Source organism: Mauremys mutica, chromosome 18 (genome assembly GCF_020497125.1).
Source record: "Mauremys mutica isolate MM-2020 ecotype Southern chromosome 18, ASM2049712v1, whole genome shotgun sequence".
NCBI classification, from domain to species: Eukaryota; Metazoa; Chordata; order Testudines; family Geoemydidae; genus Mauremys; species Mauremys mutica.
In genome coordinates, this window is record NC_059089.1 from 20,711,416 (window position 1) to 20,718,401 (window position 6,986).

At 46.0% G+C, this 6,986-nt stretch overlaps 1 protein-coding gene across 5 annotated transcripts in view; it reads right to left on the reverse strand.

Annotated features, from left to right (window-relative positions):
* FAM163B (family with sequence similarity 163 member B) overlaps positions 1-6,568 on the reverse strand; it is a 68,585-nt gene extending 62,017 nt beyond the window's left edge. For 2 of the 5 annotated variants that reach the window (XM_044992829.1, XM_044992827.1), the window contains exon 1: positions 6,443-6,541. The gene's annotated coding sequence lies outside the window, so the exon portion shown is untranslated. Of the gene's footprint in view, positions 1-679; positions 813-6,442 lie in introns of those variants that run through there. The other 3 variants (XM_044992831.1, XM_044992830.1, XM_044992828.1) reach the window with 3 other exon arrangements.
* Positions 6,569-6,986: the final 418 nt, after the last annotated feature.

The following is a 6,986-nucleotide window of genomic DNA, read 5'->3' on the forward strand; positions in this document are numbered from 1 at the left end:
ACTTACAGTTCACTTTTTAATCTGCAGAGAGGGGAACAGTTGCATTTATTTAATTACTCCCTAAATAAACTAATTACTGCCGGAAATTTCAGCACACTTTGCACACAGTTCAAATGCCTGTGCAAAGATTTGTAGTATAGACCATCTCTTTTGTTGACAAGAAGTGAAAGAACCAAGCAGGAAATAGCCAATTTGTACTGGAAGAGTCCATATGTGATTTGTTTTATTGATGTTATTGGCTTATATTGAAGTTACTACAGCATGGTTACTTATCAATTTCATTTGACGTTTGCTTGGACTCAGGCTAATGTATGCAAAGAATACTGAAACATCAGGCCAAGAAAAAATGATCTTGGCTCTTTTTTACTTGGCTGGGTCAAATGTCATTGCTGAGTCATTTCTCACTGCAGCTTGTTTCAGATATGGGAAAAGTTCTCGGTTGGGGCCATTCATTTTGATTTAGAGGGTTGTATTCTAGTATAAAACCCAAACAGCTTCTTTGCTTCCTGAACTGCTTTTTTAAAAGCAGTTCTCCAGTGAGCTGAGTACAGGACTGGTACCAAGGGCCACCTGGGTTATAGCACTGGTTTGGATAGGGATTGCTTGGGTAGCCTTGAGCAAGCACCATCTTTCTGTGTCTCAGTGTCTCCACCTGTAACACTGGGCTATTGATACTTACCCCATTGTATAGGGATGCTGTGAGGATCAGTTAACCAGTTTATGAAAACTGCTAGAATTATCTGCACTGTGTTCACGTCCAGGAGCCTCAGGCATGGACCAGGACCCCATTGTGCCAGGTGCTGTACAAACACAAAAGAAAAAGACAGTCCCTGCCCCAAAGATCATACAGTCTAAATAGCTGAAGACTAAAAGTGCTAAAATATCTCAGTGCTGTTTAACCAACGCCTGGTAAATCACACCTTGGCAGTCTAGATACCATTTGATCTCCCAGAAGGTGGGGATCCATTCAAAAGCAGCCGGCCGGCTTCACATTTCATCTAAAACCCTCATCATCTGGAAAGTTTCTGACCAGGAGATAAACAGAGTGGAAATAGGCAGGAGCGCTGTTTTGCATTACTGTATAGCAGGTTTCAGATTATACAAGCTGGATACTAATCTGTTTCCCTCTAACCAGCAGTAACAGATTATTTACAATTTAGCTCCACTGCTACATCCACACATTCAAGCAGCATCCCTGCAGCCACAAGTTCTGGGTTCATCAGATGCATCGTGCAACACAGCACCAAGCTGTTACAGCCCTGTCTGAGTCCCCCCTAGTGCACAGTCACCAGTCTGTGGCAATAGGTCCCAGCCTTTGGAGCCCACGTGCTACCAAGCCAGCTAAATTTGGGCAGAGTCCAGACACCATATCAGAGATCTGCTTGAGCTTGTCCTGCTGAGAGTTCACCAGGCAGCTGTGCTCAGATCCAAATATTGGACCCTGAGCGTTTCAAAGCCCAGGTCTGAGCAGCACTGATGCAATGGGCCGGGCATCTCAGATCCACTCCCAGAGCACAGACTCCTTGTCTGATACCACTTCTCAGAAGTGAGATCTCCATGGTCCAGGTGTCCTCGGCGCCAAGACTACTGCTGAACTCCCCAAGTCTCGACAGCTGCTCAAACGCACCTTTTCCCAGAGTTCCATCCCCCTCATGGATACTCTAGGTCATTGTTTAACCCTTCAAAGACCCATGACTGTTACAGCAAGGAAGTCAAAGGCTTTGCAAAGTAACTTCTTAAGTGCGCACACACACACACTCTTCATTCCTAGAGAAAGCAGAGATACTTACAGCACCATGCACAAACAACAACCCTGCAGCAAAACCCTTCCCTACAGTGTCCCCACCGGTCTGAGAGAGCCTTTGGGTTTTGGTCAGTCCTTCCAGACTCCCCAGACCCTCCTCTTCTCCTGCTCAGCCTTCAGGTTCTCTCTCCCTGCCCCTGCAACAGGCTCTCCATCACTTTCCTGGGTCTAGTGATCACACAAGCACCATCAGCACGGTAGAGCTAGAAGAAGAGTGTCCCCCAGCAAGGACCTTGGATCATCCCTTCAGGCCCGAGGTTGCCTGTGTGGTTGGAAACTTGACTGGAAAGCTTAAGTGAGTGGAGTTACACTAGTGTGAAGCCATTATATATGAGAAGAGACTCATGAGCTGGGGCAGATGAACAAGGGTGGGTTGACCAGCCATTCCTGTAGGCTAGCAAAATTCTTCACCTAAGTAGAACAGAACCACCAGCCAAAGAACACATGGAATGACATTATTAAAAATATGCTGCTGTTCAACCACAGGAGGCAGGAATTATCGGGTGAAATTCTCTGGCCCGTGGACATACTAGGTGATCAGAATGGTCCCTTCTGACTTTAAAATCTATGAATCTATCCTAAACTGATAAAAATCCTTTCTTAGTTAATCTAGGACTGAATGTTAGAACAGGTTGGGAAATGACTTTTTAAACAGAAGTTCAATCAAAACATAAATAATGTGTTGCTAAATTTATCGTTGAAACTTTGCAATGAAAACAGCAATATTGTTTGCAAAAAAAAATCACCCCTTTAGATTAAAAACCATTTTTGTTGGAAAACTAAGTTCCTATAGAAAATGTTTACCACTCTCCAGTCACTAGCTCTATCTAAGGTACTTATATGCCCCCGATTATGATAGTATCCGAGTGCCTCACAATCTTTAATGTAGTTGCTCTCTCACACCTCGGTGAGGTAGCGCAGTGCTGTTATCTCCATTATACAGAAGGGGAACTGAAACACAGAAAGGTTAAGTGACTTGCCCAATATCACACAGGAAGTCTGTGGCAGACAAGGGACTTGAACCTGGTCTCAAGTTCCAGGCTTGCACCATAACCACTGGACCAACCGTTCTCCAGAAAACATATCACAGTGTGCTACAATTAGGAAAACTCAGATTCAGGTCCATCTGTGATAACCCAGTGTCCCTTGGATTGCTACGAGTCCATCTGAGATTCACCCTTGGCAGGAATGAGGAAGAACCCAAGTTTGAATGCTGCCATCTGCAGTGGAATATTGAAGCAATTTATATTTTTCATATTTATTTCCAATACTCTGCAGACCTCACTTCCATGGTAACTCAGTGGATGATAATTATGCCACTTCTGTATTCAAGCATCTTTCAGCAACTGGACACAGCTCAACTCAAACAAATGACCTATCTGGGATAGAGTAAAACACAACTGGAGCTGAAACAGAGCTAATTTTGAGCAGCAGGCACCCAGTACTGGTAGATGTTCACATAGTCTTCTGCTTTGCCTGCTGCAACAGTGACTCAGATTTGGTTTGTAGAACTCCAACGTGAAAAAACAGAATCAGCTTTTTGTAAACAGTCCATATCCATAATACACACGCATGTACACACACACACACACACACACGCATAGATATAGGTTACATAATGCCTATTATTACAGTAAAATACGCACCCCTGTCTGTATAAGTATCAAGTGGATTTTGATTTAGTGGCCAGGTACGTTAATTAAAGATGGATTTTCATAAGGAGTCAGTATCTGTAAATTACCCATCCATTATGAGCTTGGAGTTATCATGATGAATTCACCATTGAAAAACCAAGGCATTATATAGGTACCCCAAATAGAATAAACATTTTAAATCCCAGGCTCTTATTTTAAAAAGACAAAACATTTTGGTATGTAAAAAAATCCCCACACTTTTACCTTCATGTAAATGGACCTGAATACTGAAACCCAAGGCACAACTGAGCCAGGGAGTGTTTTGACTTAGTATGAACTATGTAAAACCCGACTAAGGCCCTCAGGATCCAGCCCATTATAAATAACCACGTTAAAAGACCAGCATAGACCAACCATATGCAGAAAGTTCAGTATGAAGACTGCTCCTCCACCCTTAAGATCTGTGACATATATGAGCTCATTCACCCATGAGCTCTAAGATGAACCAGGAAAAACAGTGGCGTGGAAGTGAAAAACATTTTCATCAGCCCCATCCTATGCACTTCTATGTCGTATGTTGAGCCCTTCAAAAGCAGAAATCAGTTCTGCTCATTTCCATGGTAACTCAGATAATGAAAATACTATGTCTATTCAGCATCTTTTGACTACAGTTAGTCAAGTGGACGACACTCAAATTTTGCTGGCCTCGCTGGTAAAAAAAGAAACATTTCTAGGGAGAAAACTAATAGAGAAAAATAACTTTTCTCTTGAAACAGTACCTGAATCCACAAGTTCTTCTAGGCCTTTTTGACAGGAACAAACAGCCACTGTTACAGCATGGGATTGCATTTGTTATGCGTGGTAAAATTTGCTCCTGTGCAGAGGATCCAGAACAAGGCCTGTGCGCCAGTTAAGCCTGCCAAATAGCTGTGTCTACACTAGGAGATTTTGCTGGCACAACTATGTCAATCAAGAATTACACCCATTCATCTCTCACCAATATAGCTATGCCAGCAGAAGTCTGTAATCCGAGGCTTGTGGCCCAACCACTGCATCATCCTATCTCTGGCCCTTTAAATCGCTGCTGGAGCCCCGGGGTAGTGGCGGCAGCTGGGAGCCTCGGGAGAGGGGGGCGCTAGCCCCAAGTCTTTCTGGTACCCCAAACCCACTAACAGTCTCTTGCCAGTACTGTGTACTGGCGGTATCACCCTACTAGCACTCCTGCTGATAAATCTTCTGGGAGAGGAATATAGAGTCACACAGACACTGTGAAATTCAGTCCTGTGCAGAGGGCCAGCACCAAGCCAATGCATCGCTGGTTTGCCCCAGGGTTTGTGTTGTCAGCACAGTAGGAGTTCTACCTCCTACAGAGAGAGAATTGTAAGATTAACGTGCCTATTGCATCAATCCTAGGGCAGAAAGAGGCTCTCACTTAGGCCCTGATTCAGCAAAACACTTAAGCTGGTCATTAACTTAAGTACATGCTTAAGTCCATTGATGTCCCTGGGAATTAAGCATGTGTAAATGCTTTGCTGAATGGAGGCCTAACAGAAGATGTGCTGCGTGACGCTCCACACAGTGGCTGGGACCAGTCTTTCAGTCACTGTCTGTGCACAGATGTGCAGAAAAAGAAACATGTGCGGGCCACAGGAAGCCAGTGGGTGCAGAAACAACACTCCCCTCCCAGCCCTCATGACAACCAACAAACCCCTCGCAACAGATTTGCAACCCCACTGTTTCAGGAACATGGCAGGACTAGAAGAGACCAAGGTAGAGAAGATGGTCTCCCCATAATCCTCACCTCCTCCAACTCACAGGGATTTATCACTTGTCCTTTCAGTGCCCACACCAGCCTGGGTTTCTGTCTATCTGCCCTAGGTACTTACATGCCCCCTATTCCCGCCAAATCTGAGCGCCCCCAGTCTTTAATGTCTTTAACCTCACAGGGAAGGAAGGCAGTTCTAGGATACTCATTTTCCAGCTGGGAACTGAGGGACAGCAGCCTGCCTTCACTGGAGTGTTAACTCAAGTCCCAGACAGGCACAAACCCCCTTAACTCTAGTGTGCTGGAGGTTTTAAGTCCGGCTGGCTATGCCCCCAGGAGGTACAGCCTACAGCTGGCATCTGCCCAGCTCGTCAGCTGCTCACCCAACCGCTCTGCAGCCTGCGTGTTCTTTCACGGGCTGGCTGCTCTCACTCGGGGTAAGCTAACTCGAGAGGAGTTAACACTGCAGTGGAGACACAAGGAATCATCGGCAAAGCAACAAATTGAACCCAGGTGTCCTGAATCCTAAGCTAGTGCCCCGGCCACTGGGCCAGTCTTCCTTGGAGAGGAGGCTGTTCAGCCTTTCTGATGAGGAGATATGCCGTCCCCTCAATGCGCACCCTTCACCAGTAACAAGCAACTCATTGCACTCTGGATCTCAAGCCAAATGCAAAACTTTCCCCCAAGGGCCCGAGCCATGAGGCAAAACAGCCTTCTCCTGCTTTTATGTATTTAAGCCAAATATGCCTGGAGAATGCGTCTACCTCTTCCTATTATTTTCAGCTATTTTAGGTGTCTGTGGAAATCTTTCTTGTTTATATAACAAAGTCACAGCCCAGTGTTTGCAATACCATATCCATGGTAACCCTAATATAGCATGCACAGAGACGTAGGATTTCATTATGTGGATAAGCCGCAACAGGATTAGGAAGAGAAGGGTTGGGCGGGGGGAAGAGAATCATCTCTAGGATGCATCGGAAAGACGCCTCACCATAAGACTGGACTTGAAAGCAAGGCAACAGCAGCGTTTCCTGCTACACTCTGGCCAATTGACATCCTTCATTTACCGCATAAGAGCCTCGGTGTCTTCACAGAACCCGCACAGAAGCAGCAAGTCATCTCAAGCAAGTCACGATCCCTCGAACGCCCTTTTCTGCTGTCTAGGAACCACAACGCGTCTGAGAATCAGGCCCTGGCCGTCAGGGCAAAAAGACAAAGGAGAAGGATAATTGACTGTACCTCTGCCAGCTCGCTCTCCCCCTCCTCTTCCGCAAGAACTAAAGCATCACAACACAACTGGGACCAGCCAGTTCGATCCCATCCCGACGTCTTTACTCCGACAAAGTGTCCCTCGGAAATCAGTGGGGAGTTTTACCTGCAGGGTGGAGCCAGTTATTTTCTTTGGGACAGATTCTGACACCCGCCCCCCAATGCTGAGATTGAAAGGAGGAGGGGAAGGCGCGGCTAGGATGAGGAAGGGTGTCAGAAGCTAGTCCTTAGTAAGCAACAAGTGAAAGGAACAGCATCTGCCTCGCTAGCACAAAATTACAAAGTTTGTCAATTCTCGTGCTCCGGGGCACAAACAAATCACCTTTCTTCTTACAAGGGCTCGGCCCTGCACCTTGCCACACCTTCCAAAAAGCAATAGCCAGCAGAGTCAGCGGCGTGGTATGTACGCCCCTGGTCTGTGATGCTAGTGTCAGTTCTCTCTGCTTCTACATGTGCTGTTCTTTATCCGCCCAGCACCCTGAGAGCCAGGTGTATGTTCGTTTGCAGCCAGGTC